This window comes from Asparagus officinalis, chromosome 7 (genome assembly GCF_001876935.1).
Source record: "Asparagus officinalis chromosome 7, Aspof.V1, whole genome shotgun sequence".
NCBI classification, from domain to species: domain Eukaryota; kingdom Viridiplantae; phylum Streptophyta; class Magnoliopsida; order Asparagales; family Asparagaceae; genus Asparagus; species Asparagus officinalis.
In genome coordinates this window covers 15,270,740-15,284,447 of record NC_033800.1, presented here as the reverse complement: position 1 = coordinate 15,284,447, position 13,708 = coordinate 15,270,740, and positions in this window count along the sequence as shown.

Genomic DNA, 13,708 nt, shown 5'->3' with positions numbered 1-13,708 from the left:
GTTATAGATGACAGCGATCCAGTAAGATAGTCGTTCTTCTTAAAATCAAGTCAAAGCTTAATTTCAAGGCGTTGCAAGAAAAACCCAAATCTGCTCTCTCTCTGCTCTGGAATGCTCTAACAAATGCTCGATCCTCGTCAGAAGTGACCCTAGGGGGGTATTTATAGCCTCAAGGGTCTGTAACTACAAAAACTCAGCAATCATAGAAATCAGTATGGCGAGACAGTGTTTGCTGTCTCGCTGGCCGAGACAGTGTTTGCTGTCTCGCCCAGCGAGACAGTAAATTTGCTGTCTCGCCCAGCGAGACAGTAAAATACTGTCTACATTTCTGGCAGTTTTCGATGTAACTGCTTTCCCACGTTTCAAACTCCGTTATTTTGGCAGTTATCCACGTGATTCTCGTCCACGACGTTTCCCACGTTCTTGAACAGTTGGTGGCCACGTGTCGGTGGTTGCAAAACAGTTTCTTGAACCACTGATAACTGTCTCGTGTGCGAGACAGTAAATTCTGTCTCGCACGGCGAGACAGTAAAGACTGTCTCGCGCGGCGAGACAGTCAAGACTGTCTCGCACGGCGAGACAGTCAAGTCTGTCTTGCGTGCGAGACAGTAAAGACTTGTGTTTTTTCTGCCTTTTTGGATGATTTCCTCTTGAGCTGTATTTGGATATCTTTCAGCATTTTTTGACGCCTACAGATACCCCCTCCAAAGTATTCCAGACTCAATCTTTTATAGAGGAGTTCTGGGATACTTTGGATAAGATAGGTCTTGCTTACAATCCCTTCAATGCTTGGTTGAGTAGATTATATAGAGGAACCCGTAGATGGCTTCAACTCTTGACCTGTTTGTCTCTCAATCTATTTAGTACTTTGTAGAATAGCTAAGAATCTTCCGGCGTCGCGTTTATCGCTTGACCGTTGTCGAGATCTTGAATTAAAGCTGGAACTTGTACTTGTGAAATCAGTCTTAATAAGAACACATTTTATACTCATGTATTTTTGGAGTTTTCGGGAAATAGTTTAACCTCCCGTTACATGAATTATCGACCCCCAGCTTTCTTTGCTAAACTGGGTATAACGAAGAGTATGTCATCATCAGTCGCATGTTCAGGTTATCCTTAAGAATATAACGAAGAGTATGTCATCATCAGTCGTATACCCGTTGGGAGGTAGCCAGGTTATTCTTAAGAATATTTTGAGTGATATTCTCCAGAAACTTCCTGTTGAGATTAGGGAAACAGTTTAGACTCGTGTACCTATTGGAGTAATATGGTCTCTTTTTTGTTGGTAGAGATGAACCCGATGATGGAGAGGAAGAATTTTATATTCTATCTCCTGGTACAAAGGAAATTTGAAGTGGGATTTCTATTCAGAGAATCTGAATAAGGTTTGATCAATTGAGATTGGAAGCAATCTTAACTTTTATAGTTTTGATTGCACAAATCGAAGCTGGACCTCTCGTTCATGGAAGGAATCGAAAGGGGATTTTGGTTTTGGTCCTAACTGTAGTAAGGTTTGACCAAGTGGGAGTTCTGAGATGATCCTAACTGTTTAAAGGTTTGATCATCCAATTTGTGGACCTCTCGTTCATGGAACGAATCGAGAGGGGATTTTGGTTCTGGTCCTAACTGTTTAAAGGTTTGACCAAGATGGGAATTTGAGACGATCCTAACTGTTTAAAGGTTTGATCGTTCAATTTGTGGACCTCTCGTTCATGGAAGGAATCAAGAGGGGATTTTGGCTTTGGTCCTAACTGTTTAAAGATTTGACCAAGATGGGAGTTTGAGACGATCCTAACTGTTTAAAGGTTTGATCGTTCAATTTGTGGGCCTCTTGTTCATGGAACAAATCGAGAGGGGATTTTGGTTCTGGTCCTAACTGTTTAAAGGTTTGACCAAGATGGGAATTTGAGACGATCCTAACTGTTTAAAGGTTTGATCGTTCAATTTGTGGACCTCTCGTTCATGGAACAAATCGAGAGGGGATTTTGGTTCTGGTCCTAACTGTTTAAAGGTTTGACCAAGATGGGAATTTGAGACGATCCTAACTGTTTAAAGGTTTGATCGTTCAATTTGTGGACCTCTCGCTCATGGAAGGAATCGAGAGGGGATTTTGGTTTTGGTCCTAACTGTTTAAAGGTTTGACCAAGTGGGAGTTCTGATATGATCCTAACTGTTTAAAGGTTTGATCATTCAATTTGTGGACCTCTCGTTCATGGAACGAATCGAGAGGGGATTTTGGCTTTGGTCCTAACTGTTTAAAGGTTTGACCAAGTGGGAATTTTGAGACGATCCTAACTGTAGAAAGGTTTGATCGCTCAATTTGTGGACCTCTCGTTCATGGAACGAATCGAGAGGGGATTTTGGCTTTGGTCCTAACTGTTTAAAGGTTTGACCAAGATGGGAATTTGAGACGATCCTAACTGTTTAAAGGTTTGATCGTTCAATTTGTGGACCTCTCGTTCATGGAACGAATCGAGAGGGGATTTTGGCTTCGGTCCTAACTGTTTAAAGGTTTGACCAAATGGGTTTTGTGAGGGAAGATTGATCTAACGAAGTGATCGAATCTCATCTCAGCAAAAGAGTGTTCGAAAATCATAATAGGAGCTTAGTATTTATCATTCTGTCCATAATAATCGGGTTATCCCTAAGAATATTATATTTAATATTCTTCCAGGAACTTCCCATTACATGAATTATCGACCTCCAGCTTTCTTTGTAAAATTGGGTATAACGAGGAATACGTTAACCTCAGTCATATGTTCGGGTTATCCTTAAGAATATAGGATTCTCCAGGAACTTCCCGTTAAGGAAAGGAAATAGTTTAGACTCATATACCTTTTGGAGTATCGAGGAGCAGTTTATACTCGTATACTCTTCGGAGTGTGGGGAAACAGTTTATACTCGTGCACCCACTGGAGTTGGATGATCGTCTTTACTCGACTTCTTTCGTCGTTATGACGCCGGAGTCAATTAGGGCTTGGATCTTGTTTTTGAGTCCAAAGCAAATCTCAGTGGGATGAAGAACCCTTCTGTGGTACGCACAGTAATTTGGATCCATAATCATTTTAGCACCATCCTGATCTTTAATAGGTGGTAGCTCGATTTTGTCATTAGCGAGGAGGTATTCCAATATGGCTGGAGCTTCATCATCTTCGAAAGAATATTCCTTTTGAAACCTCGGATCGAGAGTCGCATTCTCAATGATTGCAGATGTCATTGGTTGGCCTCTCTCAGCTTTCTTTCTTTTAAGAAAGTGCTCAGCTTGTTCACCCCGAGATTTTAACTCCTTCCAAGTTGTGGATGGCACAACCCCCAGAGCTTCCAGGACATCGATGGAGAGGTTATTGTGACATGTTTGCAGGATGAACTCCTCTGTAATAGGATCTCTGCAATTCATTGCTTTGTTACGGAAACGTTTGACAAAATTGTCAACCGACTCTCCGTCTTTTTGCTTCTCATCCAAAAGGATTCCGATTGACACTTCGGTGTCATCATCGAAGAAATTGCTGAGGAACAAACTTTTCATGTCATCGTAACAGGATCTTTGCAACTAATTGCCTTGTCATGGAAGCGTTTGACAAAATTGTCGACTGACTCTCCGTCTTTTTGCTTCTCATCCAGAAGTGTTCCGATTGACACTTCAGTGTCATCATCGAAGAAATTGTTGAGGAACAAATTTTCCATGTCATCCCAGCATTTGATGCTCCCTAGCTTGAGACGTCGGTACCAATCGAAGGCGGGACCATGAAGGGTGCCAACGAATGACCGGACCATTAAAGCATCATTTCCAGAGATCATGCCCAAATGAGACTTGAAATAAATCAAGTGCTGAATCGGCGAACTCTCCCCTTCAAACGGTGTGAAGTTAATCAGATTGAATTTGGTCGGGTATGGTATTGAATCCCATTCCCTCGGATAAGGACATGGAATACCCGTCTTCTTAACTTCTTGAGCCGTCATCAAAGCATTGATTTTGTCTTCAAGTTTTTGCATTTTCCCGTCATCGTCTTCATTTCTTTCTGAATGATGTCGAGTAAAGATAATTGGACCACCCCCAGTGAGAGGTGCTATTGAACCACCCCCAATATCGTTATTGGGAGGATCCGTTAAACCACCCCCAGCGTTATTGCCATTGGGAGGTGTATCAGCCATAATGACTTCATCCACCTCTGGATCACTGTCATCTACAACATTCCGAGTGTGGTGGCTGGATTCAAATCGCTGATTGGACTCAGGAGGTTGAGGCTGTTGAGTTAACAGTTCTCTCATTTGTTGGATAGCCAACTTCATTTCTGTCTTCACTTCAGCTCTAATTTCTTCACGTTGTTTGGCTAGAGCTTCCTGAAGTATTTGAGTGAACTGATCAGCAGTGATTGTGAATACTTCTCTGATTTGTCCTGTGCTAGACATTGTATCATCAGAAGCGATTGCAGAATAAGTGTCCGAGAATTCATCCTCCGAGGACATTCCTTCTTGCATTCTCTTGTAGTCTCTGCGTCTGATAGCTCCTAATTGGAGTCGAGACATCCTTTGAGCAATTCTTGGATTGACTTTTCCTTTCGGGGAAAAGTCGGGATTTGAGTCACTTGAATGCTGTTTAGACTTTCTTCTATCAGCCACGTTGATGGTGACTTCAGGGAATTCATCATTTTGGACAGCTGCTCTTCTTTTGCGGAAATGTCTCGGCTTAGGTTTCGATAATACAGAGACTTTTCGTGGGATGACTTCTCGTTTGAAACAGTCACATTCTGATAATGCTGTTTTAACGAGTCGCGCACAGGAACAACGAGAGTTTATCTCTCGAATAACTCTCTTTCGAAAATTATTCACAACTTCAACTTGATAATACGATTCATCGGTATGATTGCCAAAAAATCGTATCGTCTGTTGGTATGATCTCCCAGGTATGACGATATCATTTGGTGAATGCGTCTTCTTCTGGGGGTATAAAACCTTGTTGGCATTCTCAGGACAATTTATTTTTGTCTTTAAGCGATCCAAGGTTATGTCGGGAGTCGCACGTTTAGAACCACCCCCTTGTGGGTATGGAGTCTTAACGGGCTCCGAATGCTGATTTTGCATAAGTCCAGACTTTGGAATCCAAACTTGACGAAGTTTTGGTGATTCTTTGGTCACCATTTCCTTTCTCTTTTCTCGTCTTTGTTGTGAGAGAGCATGGGCATTAGCAGCTTTTGCACGACGTTTTTGTATACGTTCTTTGAGGGTCGAACGAGTCTTTTTGACAATAGTCCATTCATCCGTCGTTGTTTTAGCAGAGATACGAGTGATTGGTTGTTGAGACAACTGAACCACTCGATGTCTCCTCGACTCTAGGTCCGCGTGGTAACGAACCCCGTCGGTTTGTTCCAAGGCTTTAGCCATTTGGCGAGCACAGCGTTGGCGTTGTCTCTGACGAGCTCTTTTCGTCAATGCCGGCGGGCTTTGATTCGATGACTCTTTAACTAGATAAGAGCCATTGTGAGCAGAAGTATTGCGAGTGAAATTCTCAGCAACAATCAAGCGAGAGTCTTCATTTTGTGCCTTCTTTGGCATGCAACTCTTCCTCAATTGTGAGATCCTCTTGTACTTGCGAGATACTGAAGATCTTGAAGAGGATGATGAGAAATATTCCTCAAACTTGGTTTGGTCGAATTCGTATTCGACCATGGATTCAACTGGAATCTTGATCGGCTGCGACACGACGGTCTCGGCAGCGAGACCGTTGGCTCCCACTGTGGTCGCCAGCTTGTTTGGGTCAAAAGTTGGTTTTGTCATGGAATTCATTATATCTTCGGTCGATTACAATAAATTCAAAGAAAACAGCCTTTTTATAAGACTCTTTTACACAACAAAAAGAAAATTACAACTCTTGAGAAAATAAACGCAGGATCGTTGTTTGGATCACTGCTTTCGTGGGATCTTTGCCTGTGCCGGGAGCGCTTTGACTCGTGGACCACCAAATCACAGATTCTGATTGAACCGTGAGGGGTTTAATGATTCTTCCTTCGTTTATCGAAGTAAGAATTTGAAGCGAATATCTTATCGATGTAAGATGTTCACTCTTCCAAAGATCAAGTCTGAGCTTAGATCTCTAGGACTCGCTAGAAGCTTCTTGAGGATGTTTGTGAAGAAGGAAGACTCGCCAGGCGAGACAGTCTATACTTGTGTTCTTCTGCCTTTTTGGATGATTTCCTCTTGAGCTGTATTTGGATATCTTTTCAGCATTTTTTGACGCCTACAGGCTATTCAACAAATGAAAGAATTGCTAGCTCAACGGTCTCAACTTCCTGAGTCCAGTCAGCGAGCTGAATCCAGCCGCCGCACTCAAAATATTGCAGATGACAGTGATCCGGAAGTAGAGGAAGTCATCTTTGCTAATGCAAGTTAGCTATTCAACAAATGAGAGAATTGCTAACTCAACAATCTCAACCTCCTGAGTCCAGTCAGCGAGCTGAATCCAGCCGCCGCACTCAAAATATTGCAGATGACAGTGATCCGGAAGTAGAGGAAGTCATCTTTGCTAATGCACCTCCCAATAGCAATAACGCTGGGGGTGGTTTAACGCACCCTCCCAATAACGATATTGGGGGTGGTTCAATGGTACCTCTTACAAGGGGTGGTCTAACTCATTCTCCTTAACGTCCTTCGAATGAAGACATAGACGATGACGAGAAAATGAAAGAGCTTGAAAACAAAATCAACGCTTTGATGACGGCTCAAGAAGTGAAAAAGACGGGTATTCCATGTCCTTATCCAAGAGAATGAGATTCAATACCGTACCCGGAAAAATTCAATCTAATTAACTACACACCGTTTGACGGGAAAAGCTCGCCTACTCAGCACTTGATTTATTTCAAGTCTCATTTGGGCATGATCTCTAGAAACGAGGCTTTAATGGTCCGGTCATTCGTTGGCACCCTTCGTGGGCCCGCCTTCGATTGGTACTGACATCTCAAGCCAGGGAGCATCAATTGCTGGGATGACATGAAAAGTTTGTTCCTCAGCAATTTCTTCGATAATGACACCGAAGTGTCAATCGGAACCCTTCTGGATGAGAAGCAAAAAGACGGAGAGTCAGTCGACAATTTTGTCAAGCGCTTCCGTAACAAAGCAATGAATTGCAGAGATCCTGTTACAGAGGAGTTTATCCTACAAATATGCCACAATAATCTCTCCATCGATGTCCTGGAAGCCCTGGGCGTCATACCATCCAAAACTTGGAAAGATTTGAAAATGCGCGGTGAACAAGCTGAACACTTTCTTAAAAAAAAGAAAGTTGAGAGAGGTCAACCGACGACATCCGTAATTCCTGTGAACGTGACTCTCAATTCGAGGTTTCAAAAGGAGTATTCTTTCGAAGATGATGAAGCTCCAGCCATCTTGAAATACCTCCTCACCAACGACAAGATCGAGCTACCACCTATTAAAGATCAGGAGGGAGCTAAAAGAATTACGGATCTAAACTACTGTGCGTACCACAGAAGGGTTCTTCATCCCACCGAGATTTGCTTTGGACTCAAAAACAAATCCAAGCCTTAATTGACTCCGGTGTCATAACGGCGAAACAAGCCAAGTAAAGACGACTCTAACTCCAGTGGGTGCACGAGAATAAACTGTTTCCCCTCACTCCAAAGAGTATACGAGTATAAACTGCTGTTCGATACTCCAACAGGTATATGAGTCTAAACTATTTCCTTTCTTTCACGGGAAGTTCCTGGAGGATGTCATGCATGGTACTCTTAAGGATAACCCGATCATACAGCTAAACATAATGATAAACCCAGTTTCGCAATCAAAAAAAAAAGCTGGGGGTGGATGGTTCATGTAACGGAAGTTCCCGAAAGAATACTATATGTAATTTTCTTAGGGATAACCCGATCATTACAAACAAAGTGATAAACACTACATCCCCACGGTGATTTCCGAATACTCTTTTGCTGAGATGAGATTTGGTCACTTCGTTGGATCAATCTTCCCTCACAAAATTCTCATTTGGTCAAACCTTTAAACAGTTAGGACCAAAGCTAAAATCCCCTCTCGATTCCTTCCATGAACGAGAGGTCCACAAATTGAACGATCAAACCTTTAAACAGTTAGGATCGTCTCGAATTCCCATTTGGTCAAACCTTTAAACAGTTAGAACCAAAACCAAAATCCCCTCTCGATTCCTTTCATGAACGAGAGGTCCACAAATTAAACGATCAAACCTTTAAACAGTTAGGATCGTCTCGAATTCCCATTTGGTCAAACATTTAAACAGTTAGGACCAAAATCAAAATCCCCTCTCGATTCCTTCCATAAATAAGAGGTCCACAAATTGAACGAACAAACCTTTAAACAGTTAGGATCGTCTCACTGCCCATTTGGTCAAACCTTTAAACAGTTATGACCAAAGCCAAAATCCCCTCTCGATTCCTTCAATGAACGAGAGGTCCATAAATCGAACGATCAAACCTTTAAACAGTTAGGATCGTCTCGAATTCCTATTTGGTCAAACATTTAAACAGTTAGGACCAAAACCAAAATCCCCTCTCGATTCCTTCCATGAACGAGAGGTCCACAAATTGAACGATCAAACATTTAAACAGTTAGGATCGTCTCACTGCCCATTTGGTCAAACCTTTAAACAGTTAGGAGCAAAGTCAAAATCCCCTCTCGATTCCTTCAATGAACGAGAGGTCCATAAATCGAGCGATCAAACCTTCCTACAATTAGGATCACCTCGAAACTCCTACCTGGTCAAACCTTATTACAGTTAGGACTACAGCCAAAATCTCCTTTCGATTCATTTTACGAACGAAAGGTCCAACTTTGAATTGGATAATCAAACATTATGACAGTTAGGATTATTCAAACCACTCCAGATTCTCTAAGTGGAGATCCCACTTCGAGTTTCCTTTGCATCAGGAGATAGAATATAAAATTCTTCCTCTTCGATTTTGGGTTCATCTCTACCAACAAACAAGAGACCAGGAGGTAGAATATAAAATTCTTCCTCTCCGATTTCGGGTTTATCTCTACCAACAAACAAGAGACCACGAGATAGAATATAAAATTCTTCCTCTCCGATTTCGGGTTCATCTCTACCAACAAAAAAGAGACCATATAACTCCATTGGGTGCACGAGTATAAACAATTTCCCCTCACTCCGATGAGCATATGAGTATAAACTGCATCTCCTTGAACCTCCTAACGGGTATATGAGGTTAAACTATTTCCCGAACACTCCAATAGAGCATATGAGTATAAACTATTTCTCCATTCCTCGACGGCAGTTCAAATTCAAGACTTCGACAACGGCCATGCGATAAACGCAGCCCCGGAAGAACTTTAACTATTCTACAAAGCACTGAATAGACTAAAGATGAATAAGTCAAGAATTGAAGCCATTCATAGACTGTGTTACGCCAATTCCTCAATAAAGTACTAAAGAAATTGCAAGGAAAACTTATCATATCCAAAGTGTCCCAGACTCCTCTCCAAAAAAATGATGAGTCTGAGATACTTTGGAGGGGGTATCTGTAGGCGTCAAAAAATACTTACAGACATCCAAATACCACTCAAGGCAAAGAGAAGATGATAAACACCATTCTCTTAATCAGAAGGAATTATTCAAAGGAAGTGAGACAACATGTACACACCAACAGACAGCACTTGGTGCCGCGGCTAAGGCGCGGCAGCTCATGGTGCCGCGGCCATGGCGCGGCAGCATATGGTGCCGCGGCTAAGGCGACAACCTATGGTGCCGTGGCTATTATAGGGGAGTGTTGCGGTGGTTACAAGACAGCTGTACGATGATTATTTGAAGCCCACGTGGCGGCATATCAAAGATAGAACGTGTACTGACGTGGAAAAATAGTTAAAGCACGAAAAAGGTGGTTAAAATACGTGGGAGAACGGTTTCAAGTACGATGGAACGTGCTGGTAACTACCTCCTTGGCCGCGGCAGTCCACACTGCCACGCCAATAGCCGCGGCAGTGTTGGCTGCCGCGACCAAAGAGGGTTCATCGGGTCAGTTGTTTCGCCTCCATTTCAACTGTTGTGCACTCATACCCCTATAAATACCTCCCTAGGCACGAGATAAATAACAGAGAGCATTTTGGAGCAGAAGAGACTTGAGCTTTTGGTGATTTTAAGGAAGAAAGAGAGAATTTTCACCCTTTGACAAGCATCATTTGGTGATTCCTAGAGATCTAAGCTCAGACTTGATCTTTGGAAGAGTGAATATCTTACATCGATAAGATACTCGCTTTCAAATCCCTACTTTGATAAACGAAGGAAGGATCCTTAAACACCCTCACGATCTGTGAATCGGTGGTCTACGAGCTAAAACACTCCCGGCACAGGCAAAGTCCCACAAAGCAGGAGTTGATAAACAATTTCTGTGTTATTTTCTCGAGAGTTGTATTTTCGTTTATTTTCATTGTAATTTCTTGTAAACAAATCGAAGTTTTAATGGAATCGACAATGGAGTCAACTTTCGCTGAAAACAGTATTGTCAGTCAATTTGTTAGTGCCCCATGTTCTGCACACTATGTTGTCTTATTACGGATTCTTCGGTATCTCCGGGGTACTAGCACTTGCTCTCTTTTGTTTCGTGCTATATCCAAGTTAGAGTTTTGTGCATATTCTAATATTGATTGGGCTAGTGATCCTACTACCAGGAAGTCTATCATATGTTATTATATATTTCTTGGTGATTCCCTTATTTCCTGACGGAGTAAGAAACAAGATGTTATTGCTCTTTCTAGCACCGAGACAGAGTATCGTGCAATATCCACAACAGCTAAAGAGATTATTCATCTTCGTCGTCTTCTAGTAATTTTTGTATTTCTGTTACGACTCCTACTCCTTTCTATTGTGATAATAAGAGTCTCATCCAGATTGCTAATAATCCAGTATTCCATGAGAGGACCATCATATTGAGATCGACAGTCATTTTGTCTGTCAACAAGTTATTAAGAACAAGACAATTCTACTTCCTCATGTTTCATCCGCTGACGAGCTTGTAGATTTATTCACAAATACCTTACCCATTCATCGATTCTGACTTTTTGTACGCAAACTCACGTGTTTGATCCAACATGAGTTTGAGGGGGGTTGTTGATAATATTGTGTTAGTAGTGGGTTTAGTCCCACATTGGTTATGAGGACAAACCTCACCCCCCCCCACCATCCTCATAAAGTAGGCACAAATCCCCACCAACTCACGCACTCTCTCCTACTTTATGAGGATAGTGGGGATTGTGTCATATAGGCGTCAATGAGGAAATCCCCTCCTATGACAATGATACTCATTAATCTCTCTCTCTCTCTCTCTCTATATATATATATATATATATATAGACACACACATAAGGGGTAGTTTAGGAATCTTCTCTGAAGGAGTCATAACAACAAACCGAAGTTCGAGATAATAATCTTTGAACAAAAAAACCCGAAGGTTAGAATGGAACCCGAAGGATATATATATATATATATATATATATATATAGAGAGATTAATGGGTATCCTTGTCATAGGAGGAGATTTTCCTCCTTGTCGCATATATGACACAATCCCCATCATCCTCATAAAGTAGAAGAGAGAGTATGAGTTAGTGAGGATTTGTGCCTACTTTATGAGGATGATGATGATTATGCCACATAGGCGTCAAGGAGGAAATCTCCTCCTATGACAAGGATACTCACTAATCTCTCTAGATCTCTCTATACATACACACACACTCGATATTCAATTTAAGGGAAATTTACCCAAGACTCTCTCTTTCTTACTTTAACAAAGTTGAAGAGGAAGAACAAGGGATTTTGAGGGATTCGGTCTAATATAGCAAAAAATGGCTCCAAAAAATAGGCAACGACCGGTAGTCACATGATTTGATTTTAAAGGAATCTTTAAAGTCAAGTACCACAAGGTATGAAAGTGTAAAATATATGAAGTATAGGATATCATCTTCTCATTTTTTTGTATTTTCACATAGAAATCATCTTAAAAGTAGGATGATAATATGAAAACCATCTTTAATGTTTAACTAATACAAAAATCATCTTCAGAGAGTGTTTCAGTAGCAATCAGTCACTCTGACCTATTTTCTAGTGAAATTTCAATTAAAATTCTCCACCTCTGGGGTATACTAGACGCTCGTCACTTGGATCGCATCTCCCCAATTCCAATCTTTTCACTGAAAGAGAGAATCCTCTCTAATACGTTTCAAACTCAGTGGTGAGAGCACTAAATAACACCGATAATAGCAACGTACGAACCATCACCTAACCAAAATTAACTTACCAAGATAAATAAATTAGAAAGTGCTTTAGACTCTACAAGGACATCAAGAGCGAAAGAATTTAAAACTTGATAAAAGAAATACAAGAAAGAACATAAGGTGGAAGAAAAAGGGAGATCAAGGCATCTTTTGGTGGAAAAGATACATCACCATCCACCTAGTATAATTTAATTTGATTTTGAATTGAAATTGTGATAATAAATATCCCCCACTAATAGGATATACAGTGGTTAAGTCGTACGGGTTATGCATGTTATTATTTATAATACATGTGATCATATTGAGTTTTTTGTACATATAATCATATCATGACAGTTGTTTTTTTCTTTATTATTTTAATTAAATTTGGAAAGGGAAATAGAATCCAAGGCCACTACTCTTCACCAACAAGCACTCTCTCTCTCCACTACTCTTCACCAACAATCACACACACACACACTCCCTCTCTCTCTCTCTCTAGAAATCACTCTAGAAATCACAATAGAAACATCAAAACCCTACCCCACTCTCTCTCCCTCTCTAGAAATTACAATAGAAACATCAAAACCCTACCCCATAGCCCTTTCTCTCTCATGTTATTTAAGATAATTTCTTGAGATTTTTTTAAAACTCTATTGTTTGTGACCCACCACAACAAATTCCTTCAATCATTCATGGGGCCATGCAAATAGAGGCTAGGTTAGAAAAATAGAGGGTTAAGAATAATAGTCCAATTTGTTTTATAGCGTCATATTATATTCATATTACAATGCAAATGAGACACTAATAGTCTATAAGTTATGCATGATTAATCCAAAAATGATTCGTTATGTTTGTTCCGATCGAGGAGATTGTACTAAACTAAGCATGATGTCCTTTTGTTAGATATATATGTTGGCCATGAGAAAGTGAAAGAATGTAGAAAATTAGAACGGAAGGTCAAGCTTGTGACTTGAAGCCTTTTCATAGTAAAAAAAACCATAGTCAAAAGGTGGGCAGCTCAGAGAATATAGCATTTTTGTTCCTTCTCTCTTGAATTTTAAGAGTAGCTCCCTCGGCCTAATTTCCCTAATCCCAATAGATCCCTAAGCCTAACAACTTGAATTTCAAATGAAATTTCGCTTGTTCTCTTCATTTACTCGTTGTGGGCACTATTTCAAGATCAATTTCCACAAAATGAAATTTTGCTGAGTGAGATTCTCACGTAACACTACTCTCTATCAAAACTAAGGACTTGCGATGGAAAAAATAAATAATTAAAAAGCACCAACGTACAGAGATTAATAAGAGGTCAATCCAAATTATTGATATGGTCGTTCTTTTTCCCTAACAGAAAGATTTGGATCAGTGAGCTACTCAACTCTTGCTCAGTCAGGGAAAATATATTGTACTCATTTGGAGTTTACATGCTTATATAATTTACTCAGGCAACACAAAAGGGG